Source organism: Podarcis melisellensis, assembly GCF_964234715.1.
Source record: "Podarcis melisellensis genome assembly, chromosome: 8".
NCBI classification, from domain to species: domain Eukaryota; kingdom Metazoa; phylum Chordata; class Lepidosauria; order Squamata; family Lacertidae; genus Podarcis; species Podarcis melisellensis.
The window spans coordinates 74,093,912-74,106,062 of NC_138540.1; the positions used below are offsets into that span (position 1 = coordinate 74,093,912).

At 41.3% G+C, this 12,151-nt stretch overlaps 1 long non-coding RNA gene across 1 annotated transcript; it reads left to right on the forward strand.

The window, feature by feature from the left end:
- Positions 1–9,590: 9,590 nt before the first annotated feature.
- Positions 9,591–12,073, forward strand: LOC309375394. Its single transcript, XR_014170901.1, has 2 exons — positions 9,591–9,657; positions 10,648–12,073. It is a non-coding gene; the product is annotated as an uncharacterized lncRNA (long non-coding RNA).
- The last annotated feature ends 78 nt before the right edge of the window (positions 12,074–12,151 follow it).

The following is a 12,151-nucleotide window of genomic DNA, read 5'->3' on the forward strand; positions in this document are numbered from 1 at the left end:
AGGCAACTGGCACCTGGGATAAACAGTTGTGGGCAATTACGACATGCAGTTGATTTGATTGCTCAATATTGTTGTTTTTAAAAAATAATTAATGATATTCCCGCTAAAAGTGATGTGCAATACTTACGCCTAATAAACCACCAAGCTGAAACAGAAAGGAGGAAATTGATTTTGCTACAATCATCTCTTTTAAACAATTTATCATTAGTTAACAACCTTTAATACCCTTGTGGGAGTATAGAAAATTGGGCACACTTCTGGCATAAACATCTTCTCAGGAGTGTTCCCGTAACTCTTTTAGTAAAAGGCCATAACAGGAAAATGGTTGCAATGCCCTATATCATCTAAATCAAATATGTGTTTCAAATACAGTACCTTCAAGTACTACAACCATGGTATTCAGGGGAAAACAGTTCTTTTCCCTACACTGTAGTCTCAGTGAAAGTTGCCCCAGCAGAAAAGGCATAAGGGTACAGCCTAGAAGAACAGTCAATCTCCCTTCGGCTTCAGCCAGGTCAACCCTAAACGTCCCATTACAGTCCTTAAAATTTGCCCACTATGGTACGATAAATCTTAGACCTATCAAAAAGACATTTTAAAATTCCAGAAATCAAAGCTTCTTATACTTTGTGTAAAGTATTTGTTTTTGTAAGTATTAGGGCCGTGTCCTGCAGCAAAGGTGCTTTAACGAGTTTAACCATTTCAACTACACAGCAGTATTGTGGGAGGGATCTAATCCTTTCCTGCTTGGCAGGGGGTTGGACTCGATGGCCCTTGTGGTCTCTTCCAACTCTATGATTCTATTATTCTAATCACCTAATACTGAGGGACACGTCAATGAACGAATTTTCAAAATCTTGCACCACCCTTGCCGTGAGCAGAGCCTGAGTACTTCTCTGTGGCTCTCGTCTGTCACTTCTGTGTGGCTTTTCTACAAACTAATGTGCAAAACCAGGCAATAAAAAACAAGGGTGCCTCATGGGAAGAAACTACAGACCATTCAGACAATACAGAGAAGATTTGCAAATCACCACCACACTATATTTTAGGTTTGGCTTGCAGGGTTCCTATGTGGATCTGGTTGGCCACTATGAGACCATAATGCTGGCCTGATATTTTTGTGTTCTTATAATCCTTATGATCTTGAAAGTCAAATGCTTGATCACCTCGCAGTATGGCCCCTCATCCTTACTGTAAAGGTAAAGGTAAAGGGACCCCTGAACATTAGGTCCAGTCGCAGACGATTCTGGGGTTGCGGTGCTCATCTCGCTTTACTGGCCAGAGCAGCACACGGAAATGCCATTTACCTTCCCGCCGGAGCAATACCTATTTATCTACTTGCACTTTGACGTGCTTTCGAACTGCTAGGTTGGCAGGAGCAGGGACCGAGTAACGGGAGCTCACCCCCTCACGGGGATTTGAACCACCAACCTTCCGATCGGCAAGCCCTAGGCTCTGTGGTTTGGACCACAGCGTCACCCACGTCCCTCATCCTTACTGTAGAACATTTTAAAACTGCAGAAATCCATTTATGGGCACATATGCAAATTCTCATTTTATTCTATTTTTTCTTTTAATCACTTTATTAGACCTGAAAACAATTTTGGAAATTAGAGGGTGTGGGTTGAACCAACATAGATCCTAGCCAGCATCCAGATGTTCCCAAGCACGCAGGAATCTTGGAAACCCTTTTATTTATCCACTGGAAACATGAAAATTACATCCATTTTTAGCTAAAGGGGATTTTTTTAGTCATTCAGTTCTCTCAATGCATAAAAGATTTGTAATACTTACAAGCTGAGGAGCCTAAGTTTAAAAACAAAAACAGCAATTAGATTGATTGGTCTGCAAGCCTCTTAAGACAAATAAAATACCATCAGCCCCCCTCCACCCCTTCAACAAAAGCTGATTCAAGTGGTGGCTCAGCTGGTCTGGTTGAATTTCTGGGACAAAATAATTTTTACCTTCTTTTAAACAAAGAATACAGCAAATCCATAAAAGAAATTATTAGAAGCAGCAGCAATATATAAAAAAGATTGAAGCCAGCAACAGTTCGCTCAAAAGCATTGCAAAATGGAGAGATCTCTGGGGCTCACTTAAAGATCTGAACTCAGAAAGCCAAAAAAATGTTCTGTTGGGAGGAAGTTCCACCACCAAGAAAGCTATGTGCCTAGAACCCACCAACCTATTCTTTCTCAAGGTCAAGCCAATGAGAAGGCCTCTGAGACTGATTTTAGAGCCATTGGATCATAGGAAGCTGCCTTATACTGAGCCGTATCACTGCCCCATACATCTCAGTGTTGTCTACACTGACTGGTCGCAGCTCTCCAGGGTTTCAAACAGGAAATTTTCTCAGCTCATGTGTGTATGTGCATCAAACAAAACCGAGATATTGAATTCATATATGCAGAACATTTCAGCTTCTGCCTTCAGGAGGCTTGAAACATTTTGCTATATGAATTCAGTTTCTCTATTTTGTTAGCACAAAGAAGGATGAAACACTAGACTTGGAGGCTAAACTTCTCTGTATAAAGTTCCTTATGTGTGAAAAACACATTTTGTCACTATAGATGCAATCCCATGCATACTACATGTTAATACATCCTATTAAACCTAATGGGAGCTACTTCCTATTAAACAAAACAAAACAGGCTTGTGCTGCCATTGTTATCCTTTGTATTCAGGAAGCTATAGTTTCTATGCCAGCTCCTTCCATTTTTCCATGGTGTAGAATCCTAAAAGGAAGTGAATTTCCCTCATTTTTATCCAAATGGAAAACATTTACAATTAAATTGAGCCCTTAAGTTTAATTGTAGGTTTTAGATCCCATGCGTAGAATAGCCCCTAAATGCAGGGAGTTTTCATACAATCTTGCCTCAAGGAGCATTTATGTCCTACAAAAACATGCAGTTTCAGCTCACTGAATATCTAGCTAAGCAGTATTGAAATATTCTACATGGCTCCCTTAAGTGCAAAAACAGACTTACCGAGATGCTCCCATCTGGACAAAGGAGAAAGACAAGAAGAGCAGTGGTCACAACCTGGAGATGCATCTTGGCTTTGCGTTGGTGTCTTTCAGGAGTGAAGTCACCAAGGTGAAGAATGAGCAGTTTTACCTGCTGTATTTATACTATAATTTTGTCCTCAATTTTCAAGCCTGGTTGACCAAATGTAATACCTCTATTGTCAAGGGAACCTATGACTTTTGTCAATAAGGAAAGGTCAATTCATCATAGCTATCATCACATGGAAAGTAGTGGTTGGTTCCAAACACCAGGGGCCAACTTGGCAACAAAGAATAGGCGGCATTATTCTTCCTAACTTGGGTGTTAAAATGGCCCAAATTGACCTTTTCTAACTATGTGCAATGAGGGATGTGCCAGAACCTCTTTGTGACATGGATAATGCCTACATTTCTGAGTATAGTTGAGGAGACCCTTATGAAGATGGAATGAATTTCTGAGGTGGCAATTCTTAAGCAAATTCAAAGAATAAGGTGGTCTACAAAGCAGTGGGGCAGCCTGGTACACTTGCCCTGGGCCTGCCAGACTTACGCTGTCATGCCAATAACACCTTGTTCCTCCCAGACAACCAAGGACTCCCGCCCCAGGTTTTAGACGAGCTCTGCATGAGCCTGTCCCACAGAGTTCAGCAAGTTGCTTAGATATTACTACCTTTACAATTCCAGTATTTAATATGTGCAAATGTTTGAAATTCACTACGTTAAATCCCAATCCGAAACAAGGTCGTAAATTTCAAAGTGTAGCCCAGTGGGGCTGAGTCAGAGTTTTTGGTTCCTATCCTAACCTGCACATCATATCAGCGAGTCAAGGACTGGTTTTATTTAGCCTAAGGATCTTTCGGCATAAATGGGGGATGTCTGCAGTTGAGTTGAATGTGTATTTGATGCTATTTATATTCCCACTTAAGTAGCACCGTCCACTTGACATCCACTTCAAATGACTTCTATCCTGCTATTTTTTCCCTTTTAAACATTGATGAATATCACTGATTCAATGCTTGGAGCCAGGGTGCTGTCATCCATTAGAGTTGGCTAGCAGGAATGGTGGTCCCTAGTCATTGCCTTAGCTGCATGTATACCCACACTGAATTTGGGGAAGTTGAGTTCAAATAATTAAGAATGTTTCAGATCAGACTTGCAAGAGAGTAGAGTTGTAGCCCACTTACTATCGTATGTGTCAATTCCACAAGTTGATATTGTTTAAACACTGCTGCAAAAGCAATTTTGATGTGATACACATAACTTCATTATTTATTTGTGCAGTGTTTTATCAGTCCATTTACAAACCACCACTAAAAAAAAACCCCCAAAATTATGTGTTGTGGCCAATATTAGTCATACTCAGAGTAGACCCACTGAAATTAACTGACATGGATAATTTAGGTCAATTCATTTAAATGTGTCTACTCTGAGTAAAACCTAGATGGCAATTACCCTTTTTCCCCAAGTATAAACTGTAGTAACAATATTCTTTTCCATCCTTTTTCTATCCCTTGTGCCGTCAGTTTCCTTTCAACAAAAGCAAAAAGTTTCATCAATGAGTAAAAACTGAAGTATGAAGTGTAATCTCCACTAAATGTAACTCTCCTAAAAGATTAGACCACATTATAGTGATTCTCAAAAATTTATAGCCACAATATAGTGATTCTGTTTCATGCATTCACACTTTGCTACACAGTTAGGCCCCTATTTGGGCTTCACAGTCTGGGATATGATAGTGTTGGTGGCAGGGGTCTTACTACACTAGAAAAACAAAACAGCTGGTAACTTGTGTTCTGGACGCAGCATGGGATAGATACTATTTTTTTGTTCTAGGTCTGTTCTAGAGTCACAAGTCAGTATGTTGCAACTTTCCTATGATTTTACATCACAGAACACCCTCTACCCATCACCTGCAAACCAGCCATTCACCATCTTACGCTTGTCCTTTACCTGACCTTTCTACATATGTTTATGCATACTAATCAGAACATAACCTGCCAGAACAGCAAAGGGCAAGTAAATGTGACAATCTGGATATTGTCAGTTTTTTATCAGTTGCCTGGGTTATTTTTGGCTATCTGCTGTTGCCTATGATAGAACAATCTTTCCAGGAACTTGGTGTCTCAGTAGATCCCATTCTTCTGCTTCAGCAATAAGTTTTAGCAGCATTTATTGCAACTGATAACAGGCCTTTGATCCAGCTTCTGGCTCCTGAGAAATGGAAGTATGTTCTTTTTTCTATAAACAAAAACAAAACACCTGACCTACACAACCAAGGCACATTGCAGATTAGCATTTGAATGTCAGAACAAGTTGTCCGGATATCACCTGAGAATGCCTTCTTTCGTGATCAAAGAAGGCTATGTGCCAATGACAGGGTTCCCCTGCCCCTGCAGTTCATGTGCCTGTGCTCCCTGCATGACAGACACTTTCAACAAGTATCCATAAGCCCTCCAGCTCATACCTATAGGCTACAGAAAGTAGCACACACTTTGCATTCAGGTCCTAAATTCAGTTTCCAACATCTCCAGGTAAGGCTGGGAAAAACTCCTATATGAAACCCTAAAGAGCTACCATCAACCAGAATATACGGTATTGATAGACCAATGGAATACAACTTCCCATGTTCCTACTGAAGCTTCGAGTTCAAACTGATTCACTTATTATCCACCTGACTGCCTTGTCACATACCAGTGCCAGTACACACCAGTGCCAGTACAGGTAAGAATAATATTGCAGTTGGCTATGCCAGGTTTGTCTCTGCTTATCTTTCCGCTTTAGCTACAGCAGTTCATTTATTTAAGATAACGTCTCACTTTTACGCATGTGATTTATACCTCTCTGCCTCTCAGTTACAGATCTTTCTTTCATTCCATTTTCCTGTCTTGATATAAGATGGCTGTCTTCCTTTGTCTTTCTTTCCATTTTCTCATGCTAAGCATTTCTAAAGCTGGTAAGTTGCCTTAAGTAGGCACTCAAGCTGTTCCACCTTCTTTTTCTTTATCGTGTGAGGGTTTTTTGGGGTGAAGGACCTCTGCCCTACCCTACATGCATTCATTATAAACCCTGAAGGCAGCCTATCATGTGTTCATTGTGCTTCTGTGAACATCTGAAAGGGGCCTGAGTTATGCTACAATGTCTTTCTCCTCAAGTGAATCTCTTTTGATTCTTTTATTCATGCTACCACACCGTATTGTAGAAATGTATCTGTATGTTTCTACAGTCCATATTTTCTTGTCAATCTATACTTCTACGGCTTCAACTGGCATTTGTTGTATTGGCTAGCTATTTTATTATTTATTTATTATTACATTTATATTCCATTTTCCCCTAAGTAACTCAAGCTGCCGTACATGGTTCTCCCCTCTTCCTATTCTATCCACAAACAACCCTGTGAGGTTGTTTAGGTTAAAAGACAGTGGTTTCGAACACTTGAAATGTTGCAAGGTCTCACACACAGACACACATACCCCACAGCACAATAAAAATTGCTCCATATTATATACATTGGTACACTTTTATATGTTTCCACATTGAATGCTGTCTGTTCACACCAGTGGGTGGAGCACTTTTTACACTTTACAAGGTTGGTTTCCTTGCAACTCCAAACCTCCCTACTCTGAAAATGTCTCCACGTGGTTGCCATATTTACAGCTACACCATTATATATCTATCAGGTACAATGTCCTAAAAGCCTAGGACAGAAAATGTTTTTTTTTAAAAAAAAATAATCTTTGTAAAATGAACATGATTGGATCTCTGCCCAACACATCTTTCATTATACTTTGAAGAGGCAATAGTGGCTTATCTTAACCAGAGATTATTGGCCTTACATAACTGGAGAAATTTTAAAATTAAAGCAAAGTTTTTGGTGTGAACATACATGAGCTAAATGAGGTGGCAGGGGTCACTGCTGCCTCAGTACCGTGTCTGCCAAGGAATTCAACTGACAATGAAATTCTCTCAAGCATTCAGCTGTTCCACCAATATATTCATTTCACTTCCTACCTCTCAAATGAAATAGTCCTTCTACCCCATAAACATCTTTTAGGATGGTTTAATTTTGAAATGTACAGTTGTATCTATGCAGCTGGGTACTTTCATGGTGAAGGAGAAGGTTTGCAACAAGAGCTGGCAAGAACCATAATGTGAAATTATGTTTGTATCTACCTATCCTTACCCCTAACAGAACCTAAGATGAGTAACTGAAACAACTACACATTGCTTCCCTATGTACCCCTTCCTCTGTTGTTACCCATGTTAAAGCTTAGATTGCATATCCCTTGGGGTTGTCTTCCTGCAACTTTCTGCCCTGTCTTCTGAAATGGTTGTGCATATGTATGTTATGCATGGGGCAATGTAGCCATGCTCTTTAAAATATTTAACAGATAGATTGGTGAGCATTATCTTAGCTGAATTTTACTTTTGGTCTTTATTGGTAATGGCAGTTTAAATTGTTGTGTTGTGTGCAGAGATAATTAGTGACGGGGGTTGGGCTCCACATTCTGTAAATAATAAATAAACAAAACTATGAAAACCAATGGTACTAGAAAAGCAACTGGGCAGTATCTCTCTTTAAAGAAAAACATGGTTTTGCATAAGCAAGCCTGTAATTATAGCACAAACATCAATGAAAGTACTTGGGCAGTAATTTCCTGCATTATATGCCACACAATAGAAGCTGAGATTACTAAACTGAGGTGGAACTGCATGAGAATTGAATGGTGTGGCACCTTCAATGTCCTGTAACTTTAATGGAGTTCGAATCACAGCCCCAGATTTCAACACCATAGAGCAGTGGTTTTCTACCAGTGTGCCATGGCACCCTGTGGTGCCTTGAACGATGGTCAGGGGTGCTGTGGGCAACACTGGCCTCTATCCCTCTTCCTTATCTCCCTCCTCTGATGCCCTCTCACATCTCTGCCCCCCAAAAGCTTGGCAGCTGTTTGTTGCAGCAGCCCTGGCTACAAGCTCCCCGGGCGAATGCTGCCTCTGGGGCAGCCCAGGGGGTGTTTCCCAGGTTCCTGTGGGGCAGTGTGAGGGGGCACCTCTCTTTGGGACAGGGGGGCAGCTCAAAGACTGGGGGGCAGCAGCGGCTTCACCGAGGACTCCAAAAGAGAGGGGAGAAGAGAGGAGTCTGAGGGAAGACTTCACAAGGGAGGGTGTTTGAAAAAGGGTGAGAAGCTACTAGCTCTGCAGGCAAGGGGTGATAAGCTGGGCTCCTGAGCAGGGCCATCTTAAGCATTTCAGGTGCTGTGGTGCAAAAGATTCCTCCGACGTTTTTTAGGAAGGTTCCCCAGAGTTTTTAACCTTTTTTTTAGGGAGCTAACACCACGCTTACACATTATCTCTGAAGCCCTTAGAACAAAATAAAATGAAAAGGCAGAAGAAACTCTAATTCTAAATCTAAATCTAATGAAAAGGCAGAAGAAAGTCCTCAATTCTTCTAATTCATCCTCATGATTCAAATCACCACATATCAAAAAGTTAAAGCGATCACCAGTTTGTTGTTCTTTAAATAAATTAATAAAGACACAGACAATGAAGTTCCCGGCCAATTTGTGTTTAAGTACAAAGCTGACGTTTTCAAATATTGTGGGGAGTGGGGTGGGTGTGGGTGTAAAGCAGTGACATCCTGAACCTAAAAAGGACCCAAAACTTCAGTCACAAAGGCTGCAGCCCTGACTGCACTTACCTAAGAGTAAGCCGTGCTGAATCTAATAGGACCTTACTTCGGCATAGACAGTAGGACTGCTACAAGAAGCACAGTTGGGGATTAGGGCTTTCTGTTTTAAGTCTCAACCAGAGGAAAATGTAATATTGGAGATTAGGGAGAAAGGAATATGAATAGATTGGGGGGAGGGGGCGGACAGGAGACCAAAACCACAGGTAGCGAGACAAGGCACACTTTCTGGGGAGCATGTCTCACACACAGTTGCTTGGGGTGAGGACTGCAGAGGGACCATAGTTGGGTTTTGCGTGTGTGTTTTTCAGAAAAACGTAGAATTGGAAGGGACCCTGTGGGTCATCCAGCCCAACCCCCTGCAATGCTTTTTAGCTTGCATTGATCTCAAAAACCTTTGCAGCCCAGGTAGAGGAGGAAGAAAGTGGGCAAACTGGGGGGCGCCTCTCTTCTTCTTTGCCATTGCCCGCCTCCCTCTTCACATAGGGCCAGCCGCCTCACAGCAGAACAGAGCACGAGGCAGCAACTGAGCAAAGCCAGGCGCCTGGATGCATGCGCCACTGTGTCAAGCGAGGGTGCGTGCGCCGCTCCTGCTGAACGTTGGCTCGGTTTTTCCCCTTTTAGCCTTCTGCCGCCCTGTAATAGAACTTCCTCAGTGCCCCTATAGTTTTATGTGCTTTGACTTTCATTGCCTAAATATGACAATTCCAAGCGAGGGTTTCACTAGAGTACTCCCAGATATCTAAGTGAGCAAGTTTGTCCTATAGCTTGCACCATTTAAATCTAGGGCTGTGTTTGCTAAAAATCATAATCTTGGTCTTAGAGTAAGTTATAGATACCTTTTCCTGTTTACAGTTATGTGCTGATCACTTCCAAGAGTTTTTTGAGGTCCAGCTGGGAAAGGGAGAGGAGCACTAACTCATCTGTCTACATCAAGACTTTGATCTTTCTACTCCTAATTACTGTAGAGGTGAAATTTTCTTCTTCATCATCATCACCATCATCATCTTCATTTATTAATACCTTGCCCATCTGGCTGGGTCTTCCCCAGCCACTCTGGGCAGCTCCCAACAGAATATTAATAATAATGATTAAAAAACGATGAAACATCAAACATTAAAAACCTCCCTGAACAGGACCGCCTTCAGATGTCTTTTAAAAGTCAGTTGTTTATTTCCCTGACATCTGATGGGAGGGCATTCCACAGGGAGGGCGCCACTACCAAATCATTACTATAAAAGTTTTTAAAAGGGGGAGCCAGGACGCAGCCTTGCTTCACCGCTTCACCTTGCCTTTCACTGTCTTTAACCAATGAGTGAATTCAGAGGTGCTACTGATGAGTGTTTGTTTAGGACACTAGGCAACAGTAATCCACAGAGCTCTAAATATCTGTTTTGCCTTTTAGTGCTTTATTTGGCAGGCAAAATAAAGGACAGGTTGGTGAGGGGGCGGGTGATTGAGGGCTTAAAATTACTTTACCTGGTGCAGAAATGACTTCAAACAAACAAACAAACATTAAAGGGGAGAAGAGAGGGCAACAAATTCTATTTCTCTTCCTCAACAGAGCTTTGCTTCCAACCTCCTAACAGGGTTTGCAAAACCCTTCAGAGGGAGATGTGAACCAGGATTTTTTCAATTCAGGAAGGGAAAAAGAGGATATGAAGCAAGAGGAATGCGTGTGTGTGTATATATATATATATATATAATTTATCACATTAAATAGGGTTGCCATATTTCAAGAAGTGTAAATAATCCAGACACAAAAAAGTGGAGCTTTTTTTGGGGGGGGGATTGCTATCCACTGTCTGCCTGATCCCTTACCCAAAAGGATCCAGCCCACCCTTCCGCTTTGGCACAGCCCCCAAATGTAAATAATAATAATAAAATAAACCAACCAACCACAAAAACCTGGATATTTCATGTAAAAAAATCCCCCCGGTCCCCCCCCAAGCCTGGGAAGTTTTGAAGCAACAGATGTAGACGGACTGCAATAGTGTAGCTAAGTCAAACGTGAGCCATTAAAAGTCTCTCTCAGACTTGTTTCTGGCTCCACACAGTCTCAACCCCAAGCTCTGTTGCACTCCCTGGCCGCTGAGGGAGACAGGGCAGAGGATGGAGGCTACTCTCTCCTCCATGGCCCTCCCTAGACTTTCATTTCCCTTCCTTCCCTCTCTCGAATCTCCTCAAGCTCCCTCCTCTCTCTCGGGCCTTCAAGTCTCCTCAGAATCTCCTCAGGATTCTCTCCAAAATCTTCTGAGGGAGAAGCCTTCCCTCAGCCCTCTTCTGCAGTTGCACCAGGCCCCTCACAAGCGGCTGAGCCACATGAGCGTTTTTTGTCAATTTTAATCACAAGCTCTTTTGACTACTTCAGATGAGAAGTGTGAAATAAATCCATGAAATAAAATTATTATCAACAAAATAAAGCTGAGGCTTGGGCTAGTGGTTCGTGTCTTAAAATAAAAGCATACCTCTCCCTCACTTTATATTCATTGAGACACCAGATTTAAAAACAACACCTTTTCTGTCAGGTTTTTTTTGGGGGGGAAGGGGGGGTCGAAAGGTTAAGACATATTTGACCTTCACCACTGTTAATTGTGTTATTTGTTCTTTTGTTTTTACCATGTGAGCCGTTTTGAGTCACTTGACTGTAAAACAATGCAACATCATTTGTGTAATTTGTGAGAATGTTTCTTCCTTATGTTATCTTTGCTTGTAAATATCACCTTATTTTGTTGTCCATCGCTCTGAGACCATTTCTGGTGAATGCAGTATAGAAATATAGTAAATAAATAAAGACTAGGAATTTTTTTGATAATAAGTAACATGGAATGCTCTCTCCAGAGAGGTTCAGCTGGTGCCTTCATTATATATTTTGACGCCGGGCGAAAATCTTCTTTAACCAGGCCTGATTGGCTGATTGATATCTGATACCCTTTAAAAATGTGTGACAGAAGGGAGGATTATTGGGTTGTTTTTGTTTATTTTTATTATGTATTTTCTGTTTTTATGTTGTGGTTTTATGTTGTGAGGCCTGCAGGTGTAGGGCAGTATACAAGTAATAATAATAATAATAATAAAGATTGGTGCATTCAAAACATTTGTGGAAAGAAATCAAGGGTTGTATTCAAAGTCAGACCAATTTAAATGGGCTTATGCTGCACAGAATATAGTTGGAGAGAAGGCCTTGTAGACATTTTGGCAATTTGATGTAAGATCTGAGGGAAGCCATATGGGATACAATTGTGATTTGTTGTTATTTCCTTAAACTAATGGTATTGTGTCATGTGTAAGGATTGCTTATATTTTTTTTTCTAAAAAATGATAACAAGAGACCTGGGGGGAAAGGATGGTGGGAGTAAGCGCTCCAAAATATGGCTTTTTTTTTTCAGAGTGGTGAGTTTTTATCTGACACAAAGGCCACAGCATTAGAACGGGGTGCATAATGTCTTCAACTTGCAAATCAA